The following is a 14,439-nucleotide window of genomic DNA, read 5'->3' as shown; positions in this document are numbered from 1 at the left end:
TGCCTCTCTGCACCCAAGGCAGGAAGAGAATACAACCGAGGAAAGGTTATGTGTTTCTTGTTCTGTTTTGTTCGCTACCAAAATGGAAACTCTCCAAATCTTATCTCAGCTTTAACAAACCTTTGGTTACAGGAGGCATGGTAGTTCTAAAAGATCGACTTCCTCAGTTATGCCTTTCAGAGGCCCCAAAATATCAATTTTTAAGTTACCCAACGCACAAGATAAATATTTTAACCACCATTTTATTTCCATCCAGGCCAAGGGACAATTTAGAAAAGGTTCTATTCCAAGTGCATAGCCCAGGAAATATGGAAGGGCTGCCGATGCTGTTGTTTTGAAGTTAGCCTGTCAGTCATGGTGATTGAAACATAACCCCGATGGCTTCCACAAGTGGAATAAAATGCTTCACAAAAGGTTGCAGAATTGTAGGATGTAATAAAGTCTGCTTAGCTTCATTTCCAATGCCGCAGAGTCCTAGAGAACGAGGCCCATTTCCGTATGCCTTGGGATTTGTTCAAGTTACTTTCGCACCTGGAGATGACAGAACATAAAAACAGACATTTAGTTAGAACCAATAGCTTTTTTTGAGTTATGGCAATAAACAAAATGTAAGTTTGCTTACTGCTAATCTGTTAGATTGCCACTAACAATTTACAAGAAACCATAGAGATGTGGGCAGAATGTGTGAAATAGTTGGATCCCAACCTTGCTGATGCCTATATTCCCTGGATCCCCACATTTTCTGTTCACAGCCCACACTCATGTCCCAGAGGTCAGCTACATGGTCTCTTAAGAATCTATTTTACAGACACAAGACTTACATACAAATGAAGCCAATTCAGACCTCTATTAATTAGGTAAGAATAGATTTTCAAACATAAATGTTTCAGAATTACCTGGTGTACTTGTTAAAAACACAGATTTCTCAAGTCTGTCCACCACATTCTGACTCAGCAGGTCTAGCGAGAGGCCCAAGAATCTGTGCTTTTTAACGAGCTCTCCATAAGAGTCTGAGACTTGGGGAATTATTGAGCTAGTGTGTAGCAGGCAGAATTAGTTTTGCTTCAAGGCTAAGTTACGTTAAGGATTTGGGTAGAACTAAAACAAATCATTTCTACTCATAAAATAGGAAACGGGGTTAATCTTAGAAGAGAATCCCTGTATCATAGAAATATGTTTCATAGCTCTGGCATTCTCCCTCCACCCCAAAGGAGAACCTGTTGAAGCTTTGGCTTCTGGGCCTTAATTATTGGTATCACTGAATGAGGGTGGTCAGGAGCTGGGCAAGGTAAGACTACTAGCTTGGAAGACACCGGAAAAGGCACACAGTTATAGGAAAGAGAAAAGGGCAGAGGAAAGATGAGGATTTTATAGGCTAGATTCCATAATATTGGGGGAAGACTGAAATAAAGGGTCCTGGGATATGTTTGGGGCAGCTACCGTGTACGTGATGTAGGAAGGAGTTTCGAGGAACTTTGTTGAGAAGCACAGATGGACTTCCCTTTGATGTTTTCGATAGACTTCGGTGTAGATTGACATCGCTTTTCACTTACTGTTTGCTATTGGTCTGCTAATTGGATGGCTTTGTGTGCAACATTGCAGACACAGACCTGGGTGGCTGAGCTGCAAAGACTCAGCTTTCTGCTAGGTCCAGTGTGTAGTGAGTTTAAGGGTATCCCCAATATGGGCTTGTTCAGCCCTACCTGGCACATGAAGAGAGTTTTTAGTGAGTCTAACATTATACTTTGCCTATAAGTACATAACAAGGTCAGAGAGCAAAGGGCAAACAGGGCATCCCTTTGGAATTACACCTCATTCCTTCCAGGACCCAGAACATAGAAGCCTAATCACTTCTGCTTCAGCCTTCACATTTGAGCTCAGGATCCACTGCCCCCCACATTTACTGATGTGTGTGAGGGGTGGAAAGTGGGGTGTATGTACCATTCAGTTTGTAGTCCCCCAACTCTAAAGATGGGGGCCTGTCTCATCTCTATGATATTGGGATCATTCTCTATTGTGCCCAGCACCACCCATCTTGTCTGGACATACAGGTCATCTCCCGATCATTCATCATTGCCCTTGTCCTTGAACAATTATTGACTTTGAGTCAGAGGCACCTGTGCAGGCCTGAAAATGGATGTGCCCTTTCTTTTCTCCGCCTCACCTGTCTAGGGCAGATTTATGTCCTAGGAGAAGTTTCCCTCAGCTTTATTTTTGGTCTTGAACGTTGTGGCCCCATGTTATTTGCTGCAACCGCCCTCCCAGATACCAACCCTGTAATTTTTGAATCTTCGCGGAAGCCTCTATCTGTACCTGAGCAGGCTTTCTACTTACAATGCTTCTGTAACACATCCCTCACACAGCTCTGGCATCCAAACCATGTGCCTAGCTTCTGAAAGCTCTGTGTTCAGCAGTTCCTTTTCTTCAATTAGCCTGGAAGCTTGTGGGAGACAGAGTTTGCTTCTCCTGCCGGACCACAATGAGTGAACATGTTGGGCTTTGAGGAGGCTTCGGTCTGAAGTCCAGCCTCATGACCAGCTGGCTGTGTGTCTGTAGGCAGACCAAAACATGTCTGGCCTGGGTAGGGAGAGGACTGAGTCAGTTAATACACACAAAGCCCTTCAAGCAGAGCCTAGGGCACTGTAAACACTAACAATAGCCTCTATTATAGTCATTATCATTTTTTATTCTCTGGATTGCGTTGGAAAGCAAGTGAATGTCAGGTGCTTAGCTACACAGAGATTCAGTCTCATTGTTGGAGAGGGTGTATTTGGACAAGGTACTCATCTTCCCATATTCTGGTGGGATGTCGTATAGTATGTGCCCTTCGTGTGCCTAGTACCCTTCAATATTACCTTTAGACAGTGGTATTTTTCAATGCTGCTTGGGTATATCAACATATTTACTTATCGAAGTGTGAGTAAGACCCTGAAGAAGTGCAAGGAGGTGAATAATGGTAACCTCAAGGCACTTCCCACCCATGTGGGGAAACACATTGCACAGGATGCAGCAATGCAATAGATAATTGGGTGCCAGGCAACCAGTCCTGAAAATGTGGGCTTCTGGAGTTCCAAGATCAGAGAGCATGAGCCCAGAATATGTGAAGTTTGACTGGTTGCCATGAATGTGTGCTTTTCAAATATTTCTACATCTCTAATCTAGTGGCAGATGAACTGAGAATGTCCCCATTCCCCGCAAGGCCATACTTGAGAGATAATAGAGAGTATTATAAAGTTCCTATCAGAGGTTTATTTTGCAGGGTAGGGAATAAAGGTAGAAGGCAGGCATTGTGACTCTGGACAGTTGAAGAGGTTTTTAGAAAGAGGAGCTTCAAATTTGGAAGGGAGTTAAAGCTGCCTGATGGAGAAAGATTAAGTTTTGAGTAAGGTTGACCACATGGTGTGTGCTGTAATATTCTCTTCCATCTCTCCCTGGACAATTTGGGGAAGGCTTGTAAGTTAATCTGCATTTTGTTGTCATGATATAGTGAGAAGCAGAGGTACCAAAGGGATTCCCCTGGGTTATGAACGGAACCATACTGACTTCTCTTTGAACACACAGGTGTCATCAGGCTCCATAAAGTTTTTCTGCACAAAATTCAACAGATCCAGCCAACCTCTGAGTGCATTCAAGGAAACATCTTTTGACCAGTGTGTCAGTGAAGGAGGTTTCTACCTCTTACTCTATCCTGCCTACACTCTGATGGGCCCAGAGGAGGAATTTCTGCTTTGCAGCTAAGAAAACAGATCAAAGTCTCTCTCTTCTGTAGGTGAACCTGGAAGGGAGCTGGCCACAGTTAATCTGACACAATGCAAAGGAACATATGGAGCCACAAAAACTCCACACACCTTCCTTCTGTTTCTTGAAGATCATGTTTCTCAATTTGCTATTCACTGGAATCACCTGGGAAAGTCTAAAAATAGACATGCCTCTATCTTATCCCCAACCCCCCCCACTCCCGCCCCCATGATTCTGATCTAATGGGTCTGAAGTGTGGCTTGAACCTCTGGGGAAAACTCATGGACTGTGAAAGCAAAGAATTCCAACCCTATTTCCTTTCTGATTCAGTTCCAAAGTGTGCTCCTGTAAAACGCTGCAAATGCCTCCAGGCAAATCAGATGCTGGAGACAAGTTTCAGTAGATTTCAGATGCGAACATCCAACTTCTCCTCAAGTTGCCTGCTGCACTCTCAGCAGGGCCACACATACTGGGCAAGTGTTGTCCTTCAAAGGTAGTGGTTTTTGCCCATGAAGTTAAATAAAATGACCTGTTTTGCATCCATACCAGGGATGCCACAGAAGTGGTTTTAAGGCAAAGTAATCACACACACCAGCAAAACAAAGCCTTGAGACACCAACATAAAATTCCTCTGTAACAGGTTTCTTCTTTTAAAAGTACTTCTTAGTTCCTAGCAGACTAGAGACACAGGCATAGAAAGTCATTCCGCTCACACCAAAAACAAGAGGAGCAATTTTCTACGGGCAGGCACCTCTGACCTCTGCTTTTCAGCTTTTTTTAATAAACTGGTCTCATAAATTGGACGACAAAAGCTGCTGGTGGCAATCTCTTAGAGTAAGTGGGTAAAGGTGAAGCTGGGGGGGGGTGCAGGGAATGGCAAGAACAGAAAGCCACTTTGATTAGTTAACTCTCAGGCAATGCAATTATTCCTCCATCTTGAGATAGAAGGGGTTACCCCCAAGCACAGTGGCCAGAAACCCAGCGGTGTGAGGATAGACTCCTGAGCAGGGTGACCTCACACCAAGTTTCCTAACTCAAAACCATCCCTCTGTGGTGTGCCACATAGGCTGATTAATAACAACTTTCTGCAATGAGAAGGTGTGACTTGACTTCCCCTTAAACGGGGGCCATCCCCAAGGCCTGTGTTCGTAAGTCCTTGAGGGTACAGAGAGCAGCTCCAGGCAGCGTGTGGCCAGTCCCGCACAGGAGGGGAGATGCGGTTCACTGGCTGTCCTTTATAGAGTGGCCATAGACTCAGCATTGTCACTTTTCTCTTTGAAGGGATAAATCAAACACTAAGAACCACAAACACACAAGAAAGACACTGGCCAAGCTTGTAGCTGTGAGTGATTTACGGAGACCCCGCAGGGCTCAGCACTTCCTTTATCCCACTGCCTCCTGGCAAGTGGAGCTGGGAAGGCTTTGAGGCTTGATGGTGGGAGTGAGGGGGCAGAACACAGTAATCCCGCTGCTGGAAAATTCATGGTACTCGTTGAGCATTTTCCTGTTGTCCCACTTGAAACCATTGAGGCCTCTGTCTTGTACGTTTGTCCCTTTTCCATCCCCTCCCCTGCATCTGTAACGAGGAGAGTCTCCTTAAAAGGCTTTCTCATTCTGAGGGAGCTTATGAAGAACAGGCTTTATTTGTCTCTAAATCTTCAGCTGATATTACTTTTCCCAGAGACTCAGTTGAAATGAAAAAGGATTACTTTATATTTACTTGCGTCTTTCATGAGAGAAACTAATTTTGAGGAAGAAACTCCCTACAATGTGAAATACTTTCCCTTCTTTCAAACTCTCCACAGGGGCAAAAGGAAAGCTAAAAGGTACACATGCTTTGTCATTTACTTTGTCTGACAGCTTCTTCTTATCATGCTTTGGAGGGTGACCTTCCTACAGCATATTCCTTCGCTCTATTCCTGCTCTCCTGTTATAACAGAATTTTAGAGCCAAGTATGGAGCAGGCTACCTTTGATAATTAATGGCTCTGAGAGTTTGCTGAGTGTGTTATTTAATTAATGGCACTTGTGTCTGGAGTGTGTACAACTCTGTGGTTGAATAAAAGGTGTATTTGCTGAGGGATTATAGACAAATACTCCAGGATCATCACATAGAGAATTTGTCAGGGTTCAGCACATTTAGCAACCTAATGGGGTTATTATATTTTTTTGTTCTCTGCTGTTTAAAAGGTACTGATGTTGATATAACTCTGTTACTTGTGCATTGTGTTTGAGTTTAGATTACAATCCTCCCAAACTCCTTAGGCTAATGGATAAAAATCTATTACGTGGAACGGAGCCTTTCATAAAAAAAAAAAAAAAGAAAAGAAAAAGAAATCTTTAATGCTGTATTTTGAGAATGAAGGTGATGGTTAAATAAGTTACAGTGTGCTTCACCTATCCACAACTGCAAGGAGACTAACTTGAATTATATTCAAGTTCTACGTGGGACCAAAAACTGAAAAGTTGAAAACTAGCAAGAAAACACAGAGAACATTTCCATGCAAAGATGTCAGCAGTTCATACAGGGAAATCTCTACAGATCTATCTCTACTGTATTCAGATACAGGGGCACCTGGGTGGCTCAGTGGGTTAAGCATCCAGCTTTGGCTCAGGTCATGATCTTGCGGTTTGTGGATTTGAGCTCCGCATTGGGCTTGGAGCTGACAGCTGGGAACCTGGAGTCTGCTTCAGATTCTGTGTCTCCCCCTCTCTCTCTGTCCCTTCCCAGATTGTGCTCTCTTTCTCTCTCAAAAATAAACATCTATGTGTATACAGACAGAGGCTTCAAATAATAAGGGTCCAGTTTTAAGCTTGTATTGTCACTCTGTGTGCCTAGACAAGTTATATCTGCTCTCTGGAAACACTGTTCCTTCCTTTGTAAAACAGTAGATTTGACTCCCTTCTAGCCCAAAGATGCACAGAGTCTCTGGTTTTTTCACTAGGGACATGAAAGCTGACTGTCCCACTGATAGAAGAGATAGCTAATTGCTCACTTTTAGGACTTGAGAATTTTTTTTTCTTCAGCAAAGGGATTCCTTGCCGGGCATATAAATGTGCCTGGCAAGAGGGTAAGAACATTCACCCAATCTCCAAAGCCCCGTCAGGTGGTCTAGGGAACAAGATTCAAGCCAGGAGCCTGCCTTCTTCCCCACTCCATCCTACCAGAGGCCTCCCCTATCATGGCAGACAGTGGAAACAGAGGCACCTGCACAACAAGTTCAATTGGAGTGAGGAAAGAGGCCCTGAAGGCTGTGCTCAGCAGCTTCTCCCCCTCCCCCTCCCCAGGGTGGAAAGGGAAAGACATCTGTCCTGAGCACCTATCAGTCAGCTATTGTGATAAGGGGTGTCCGGTCTTATGTATAGAAACCAAATTTAGTCTTCACCTCAGCCCCATGAGGTAGGTATCATAACCCTAGTTTTTCAGCTGGGAAAGTGTCACATAGTAAGTACAAGATTGGGACCAGATGTGCTTACTTCCAGAGCTCAACCTCTTCACAACTGCAGGGGCCAATATGGTAGCCACTAGCCACATATGGCTAATGGGCATCAAAAAATGTGACTTGAGATGTGCAGAAAATACAAAATATCTCCTAGGTTTCAAAGACTTACTCTAAAAAAGGAATGTAAAATAGCTCAATCATTTTTTTATATTATGAAAATATTACAATGATAATATTTGGATATACTGGGTTAAATATAACATAGTATTAATTTTTTTTAAGTTTATTGAGAGAGAGAGAGAGAGTGCAAGCACATGAACAGGGGAGGTGCAGGGAGGGAGGGAGAGAGAGAGAGAGAGAGAGAAAATCCCAAACAGGCTCTGTGCTATCTGCGTAGATCCCAACATGGGGCTAGAACTCAGGAACTGAGATCATGACCTGAACAGAAATCAAAGGATTAAAGGACTGTAATCTCAACTCATTTCCTATTTCAATATATTCATTCTTGGGTGAGTTTGCGGGTATTGATAGGTATTTTAAGAGTCATAGTCAACAGAAGTTATATTTTTAACTGTAATATCACAAAAGCTTACCCAGAATGAGGGGAAGGTGTTAGGTTTGACTGAAAATACTTTCCTTTAAAATTTTTGCACTACATTGCATTTCCATCAAGTCTCATTCTTTTAAAGGATTAAAGAAATTAAAATTAACCACACACAAGATCTTCCACCTTAAAAGAAAAAATTGCCTGGAGAGATAACAGATCCTTGAGAAGAGAGTAATAAAGCAGGACTTTGATAGGGGTGTCAGAGATAAATGCTGATTTTGCTATGGTAGGCATATTCCTTGTTCCAAGTTGATAACTCTGGAATCTGTGGAGCCACCAGAGAGATTGGATAAGAGAGTGGGGTAGCGATCTAAGAGCAGCCTAGAGCTCAACAGTGCCAAGATAGGCTTCTGTCTGTGAGAAAGCTGCCTCTTTCTATAGCTCTAACTCTAGCTAATCATTTCTAATTAAAAAATAATTCAAGCAATATCATGGGCTTTCACTTCTTCAAGGCAATACCACACTGTCAGTTTGCAGCTTAAAGTGCCAACAGTTCTAAACTTTTTGTGGGCCTCATTGGAACAAGATGTAGAGCTTTAGCAGAGGGAAAATTGCTAAGAACATCTAATTACATTCTAAGCCATTTTTACCTGTCTTAAAGGAATGGAAATGATCTGCCAGTTTTTATAGACCTTCTTGACCTAAAGATATCTGCTGGCAGAAAGAGAATCCTCAATTGGGTTCTTTTAATGCTTTAATTATTACATGATCTATCATTTTACGCACTGACTCACACACTTTGAAAAATCTCTTAAATACGCATTAAAATTGATTGGCTAATCCTAGACCATGGGGTGGCTCTTTGGAGGGCATGTAATTGTGTGTGGGCATGGGGGTTAGGCACAAGTGACACAGAGTCAACTACTTTATGGTGGGATAAGGTAGAGAAATCAATTTGGTCACAGGTACTGTTGACATTGTACTGCTGACTTGCACAGAACTCAGTTACATGCTTGCATGTTCTTGAATCAGTCTTACTGCTTTGGAGTCACCATCATTTCCTCAAAGGTAGGGATACACTTCACCTCCTATGCCTCAGTGTTTGGCTCAAAATGGGATCTCAATAAACAGTTGGTGATTGAGTCCTAGAACCTCAAGGTTAAGAGGGTCCTCTAGGAAGCAGTCTGTGCTCCTATTGAGCCAGGGCTCTTGATGGCAAGTAAGGAAACCCCAGTTCCAATAAGCTTCTGGGGAAAAGTGACATAATTACTGACCTTTTAACTGTGAAGGGTAGGGGCTTCTCCTGCATTACAGTTCTCCAAATGGTGATCAGGATGACTGCCAGTAATCTCAAATATGCATCACCCCTTCAAGGGCTTCTCTATGTAGAGACACCAAAGGGTAGAGAACAACTCTACTAAGCTGAGTGGGGTAACATGCCCAGACTGTGGCCAGTGGATGAGATTGGCAGTTCCAAATTCCAGTGTCTGCCGCACCCCATCCTATTTTCTGCTTCAATCTCTCAACAAGCTTTTCAGTGTTTTGAAATCCAAGAGTTAATTTCAGACTCTTGGTGAAAACCCTATCTTGAGAGGAAACCCTAACTGAAAGGTCTTGAATGGAGACATTGGGAATCCTCATTGATCCCAGGAATGGAACATCTAATACATTATGGTCCAAGGTTGATTAGCTTTGATTCACTCCTCACCAAATGCAATTTTGGCTTTTAGGAAAATACTCAGTCTGTAACTATGGCTGCATAGAGAAACGTGACAGTACTCTTTAGCAGAGTTGTGACAAGTGGATAAAAAGACCCCTAGCACAGAAATCGTCAAATCTGGCTCCTTTCTTGAAGTTAGTGAAGAAGCAAGAGTAAGCGGTGTCTTAAGCCTCAGCTTCATTGTATAATTTTTATTGTTAGTTAGCTAGGGTGTAAGTGGGGGAGGGGAGGATGTTTCTAAACAGAGACCCACCAATTTTACTGTGAAAGTAAGTGTGGGCTCCAGAGTCAGACTGCCTGCACTTGAACCCTGGCTCTCTGTGTATAACCTAAGAGTCCTTGGGCAAGATCCATAGTGGTCATAAGCCTCCATTTCCACATCTGAAAATCAGGACAATGTCCATGGTTGCTGTGGGATTTAACTGAAATAAACCCTGTAAAGTGCTTGGTATAACTTGTCCATAATAAGTGTTCCATGAGTGGTATTGTTAAGAATCATTAATAATAACATGTCTTCTCTCTGGTGATCTCCATTACTTAGTTCCTCAAATCATGATCTTGTTGGTCAGTGTGGCCTCTTAAATTCAGGGAGATGGCCAAGAGGAGGAGAATAGACTCTCTGATGTAGGAGCAGAGTGTCTGTAAGGATTACATGCAACAATTATTCTTTTCTGTTTAAGTCTATTATGGAATAATTGGATATCCAGCCAGCAATTAGACTGTATGTTAAAGTCAATCTCTTCCTTCCTTTTATCTTTAAAATTTTTATCTGATTTATTTTTAGTCCTTCTTAGGATGAAATATAACGTATACAGAAAAATGCAAAAGGTATATATAAATGTGCTATACATACATACATACATACACACACACACACACACACGTATACATACACGCACAGCTTATAGAATTAATACAAAACAAACACGTCTTGCCACCAGCAATGGCAAGGACTAGAACATTGCCTCCACCCTCCCACAAGCCACCCCCCATTTCCGTTCCCAATAACCACCCCTTTCCTGCCTTCCCCATAAGGTAAACCACTGGACTGATTTTATGGTGATTGCTTCCCTGCTTTCCCTTATAATTTCATCCTCTGAATAACTGTATCTGTAAACACTATAATTTACTTTTGCCTGTTTTTGAACTTTATGTGAATGTGCACACATATATGTGTTCTTTTGTGTTTTTGTTGCTCCACATTCTTGCAAACACTTGATATCATTCTTGCAAACTTTTGACTATTGTGGGTGTATAGTGATAGTTCATTGTGTTTTAAGTTTACACTTTCCTGATGGCTAAAGATTATTGGCCATTTTGATACCTTTCCAAAGTGCCTGTTTCAATCTTTTTGTATTTTCTATTGGGATGTTGACTTTTTCTTAATGATTTGTAAAGTTTCTTTTTTCTTCTTTAAAAAAAATCTCCGGGGTGCTGGTCCTTTGTTGGTTACATATGTGGCAAATACCTTCCCCTATTCTGTGTCTTGCTTTTTCTCTCTCTCAATGGTGTCTTCTGATAAACAGAATTTATTTTAAGGTAGTCCAACTTATCAATCTTGTTTTTATGATAATGCTTTTTGTGTTCTATTTAAAAAGTCTCTCTCTATAGCATGATCATGAAGATAGTCTCCTATATTATCCTCTAAATGCTTTATTGTTTTATACTTCCAATTTTGAAGTATAACCCACCTGGAATTGACTTTTGAAGAAGGTGTGAGGTAGGGTATAGTTTCATTGGTTTTCTAAATGGATATCCACTTTGCCCAGAGTATTTTATTGGAAAGATTTTCTTTTCCACACAGCTCTGTGACTTCATTTTAAACATAAATCAAGTGTTCATATATGCCTGGATCTGGGCTTTGTATTTTGCTCCATCTGTCTACTTATCCTTACATTGATACCTTGCTCTTTTACTTTTGTAGCCTTGTAATAAGTTGATATCCTGTAGAATAAGCCCTTCTCTGCATCTAAGTTGTTTTTTAATAGTCTCTGGCTACATTTCCACAAGCATAATTAACTTGTAAATTTTCGCCACCACCACCACTACCACCAAAAATAGCCTATGGTCATTTTGGTCTGAGTTACGTTGAATTTACAGGTCAATTTGAATTGAGTCTTTATGAAATTGAGTCATTCATCTCTCCATTTATTTAATTATTTTTTTTAAATGCCTCTTACTAATACTTTCTAGTTTTTTGTCTAGAAGCTTCCATATCTTTATTCCTAGGCATTTGATTTCTGATATTAATACAAGTATCCCCTGCTTTTTGAAAATTCTCTTTCCACCACTTCACTTTGACAGAAGACCTACATTAGTACCTGTTTTTGCTAAAAGAAATATGAATTGGATTTTTGCTTTTGTGAAAAAGGAAAAAAAGCAAAAATTGTGTTCAGCATGTGTTTTGCAATGAATACCCCAAGCAGGGAGAGCAGCCCACCAAGCTCCTTCTCAGGGAACTACACTCAGCATCTCAGCATCAAGCCACTATGGCCTTGACCTGTGTCTGTGAGCATCTGTGCTTTATCTCCATTTATTTTGTGCATCCATTAGCAAAATGTGTCCTGAAGTGATGTGTCTAAAAAAGCCTAAGAGAGTTTATTTTTGGGTCTGGGAATGCTCACAAAGTTTTCCATATAATAAGTTAATGGTAATTGCTTCTTTGCTTTACACCATTTCAGCTTACAAAAGGTTTCAAAGGAACACTGTACTTAGAGATAGTGGGGAAACCTGTATAAGCTAACTTCAAATTTTTTTTCATTTTCTAACTGTGTGGCTGTTATGGACTGAATGTTTGTGTCCCTCCAAAATTCGTACATTGAAGCCCTAAACTTCAATGTGATAGTAATAGGCGGTAGAGCCTTTGGAAGGTAATCAGGTTTAGGTGAGGTCATGAGGATTAAGGGCCCCTATGACCTTATAAGAAGAGTAAGAGACTAAAACTTGTTCTCTCTCCTCCATGTGAGAACATAGTGAGAAGACAGCCATCAACAAGACAGGAAGAAGGTTCTTACCAGAACTCATCAGTGCTGGCACCCTGATCACACAGCTGCCAGAACTTGTGAAACATAAATTTCTATTGGTTATGCCACCCAGTCTGTGGTATTTTAGTAGCTCATGCTAAGACAGTGGCTAACTTTAGTGTCTGACTTCTGATTTCAGCTTAGGTCATGACGTCACGGATTGTGAGTTTGAGCCCCACTTTGGGCTCCACACTGACAATCTGTGGAGTCTTCTTGGGATTCTCTTTGTCTAACCCTCCCCTGTGTGCTCTCTCTCTCTCAAAATAAATTAAAAAAACTTAAAAAAAAGTTTAGAGGGAAGGGCCAACATGGCAGAGAAGTAGGGGGAAACCATATGTCCCATGTCTCTCAAACAAAGAAGCCAAAGGACTTTAAACACCAGGGCCTGGGAGGAAAAGAGACTGAATCTACTAGGAAGAAAATGGGAAAGCTAGAAAAAAGATAGAGCAGTAATATAGCAGTGCTCACAGGTGCAGAGCACACAACAAGCTTTTAAAACACATAAGGGACAGAAAAATAGACATAATTATGAAATGAAAGAATTATCCTCAAAAGAATTCCAGGAAGTAGCGACACCTAACTAATTGATCAAAACCGACTTAAACAAGATAACAGAACAAGAATTTAGAATAATAGTCACAAAACTAATCGCTGGGCTTGAAAAAAGCATAGAGGACAGCAGAGAATCTATTGCTACAGAGATCAAGGGACTAAAAAATAGTCATGATGAATTTAAAAAATGCTATAAATGAGGTGCAAAATAAAATGGAAGTGGCCACAGCATGGATTGAAGACACAGAGGAGAGAATAGGTGAATTAGAAGATAAAATTATGGAAAAAGAAGAAGCTGAGAAAAAGAGAGATAAAAATATCCAGGAGCTTGAGGGGAGAATTAGAGATCTAAGTGGTGCAATCAAATGGAACAATATCCATATCATAGGCATTCCAGAAGAGGAAGAGAGAGAGAGAAAGGGGCTGAAGCTGCACTTGAACAAATCATAGCTGAGAACTTCCCTGATCTGGGGAAGGAAACAGGCATTGAAACCCAAGAGGCACAGAGAACTCCTTTCAGACATAACTTGAATCGATCTTTGGCACGACATATCATATTGAAACTGGCAAAATACAAGGATAAAGAGAGAATTCTGAAAGTAGCTAGGGATAAGTGGGCCCTAACATACAAAGGTAGACACATAAAGGTAATAGCAGACCTATCTACTGAAACTTGGCAGGCCACAAAGGAATGGCAGTAAATCTTCAATGTGATGAACAAAAAAAATATGCAGCCAAGAATCCTCTACCCAAAAAGTCTATAATTCAGAATAGAAGGAGAGAGAAAGGTTTTCCCAAATAAAAACTGAAGGAATTCATCACCACTAAACCAGCCCTAAAAGAGATCCTAAGGCGGATTCTGTGAGTGAAATGTTGCAAGGACCACAAAATACAAGAGACATCACTACAAGCATGAAACCTACAGACATCACAATGACTCTAAACCCATATCTTTCTTTTTTTTTTAAATTTTTTTTAACGTTTATTTATTTTTGAGACAGAGAGAGACAGAGTATGAACGGGGGAGGGTCAGAGAGAGGGAGACACAGAATCTGAAGCAGGCTCCAGGCTCTGAGCGGTCAGCACAGAGCCCGACGCAGGGCTCGAACTCACGGACCATGAGATCATGACCTGAGCCGAAGTCGGATGCTTAGCTGACTGAGCCACCCAGGCGTCCCTAAACCCATACCTTTCAATAATGACACTGAATGTTAATGGACTAAATGCTCCAACCAAAAGACATAGGGTATCAGAATGGATAAAAAATAAAACAAAAAACAAACAAACAAACAAAAAAACCAAAAAAACCCCAAGACCCATCTATTTGCTGTCTACAAGAGACTCATTTTATCATTTTAGACCTGAGGACACCTTCAGATTGAAAGTGAGGGGATGGAGAACTATCTATCATGCTACT

The 14,439-nt window shown here is 41.3% G+C and overlaps 1 protein-coding gene across 10 annotated transcripts in view; it reads right to left on the bottom strand.

Moving 5' to 3' along the window:
* Positions 1-222: 222 nt before the first annotated feature.
* The window catches only part of FHIT (fragile histidine triad diadenosine triphosphatase), a 1,415,554-nt gene continuing 1,401,337 nt past the window's right edge, over positions 223-14,439 (bottom strand). For all 10 annotated transcript variants that reach the window (XM_058726336.1, XM_058726335.1, XM_058726337.1 and 7 more), the window contains one exon: positions 223-531. The gene's annotated coding sequence lies outside the window, so the exon portion shown is untranslated. The remainder of the gene's footprint in view (positions 532-14,439) is intronic.

This window comes from Neofelis nebulosa, chromosome 4 (genome assembly GCF_028018385.1).
Source record: "Neofelis nebulosa isolate mNeoNeb1 chromosome 4, mNeoNeb1.pri, whole genome shotgun sequence".
Lineage (NCBI taxonomy): Eukaryota > Metazoa > Chordata > Mammalia > Carnivora > Felidae > Neofelis > Neofelis nebulosa.
Note: the sequence above shows the minus strand (reverse complement) of the source record. Positions and strands in the feature narration are given on the sequence as shown.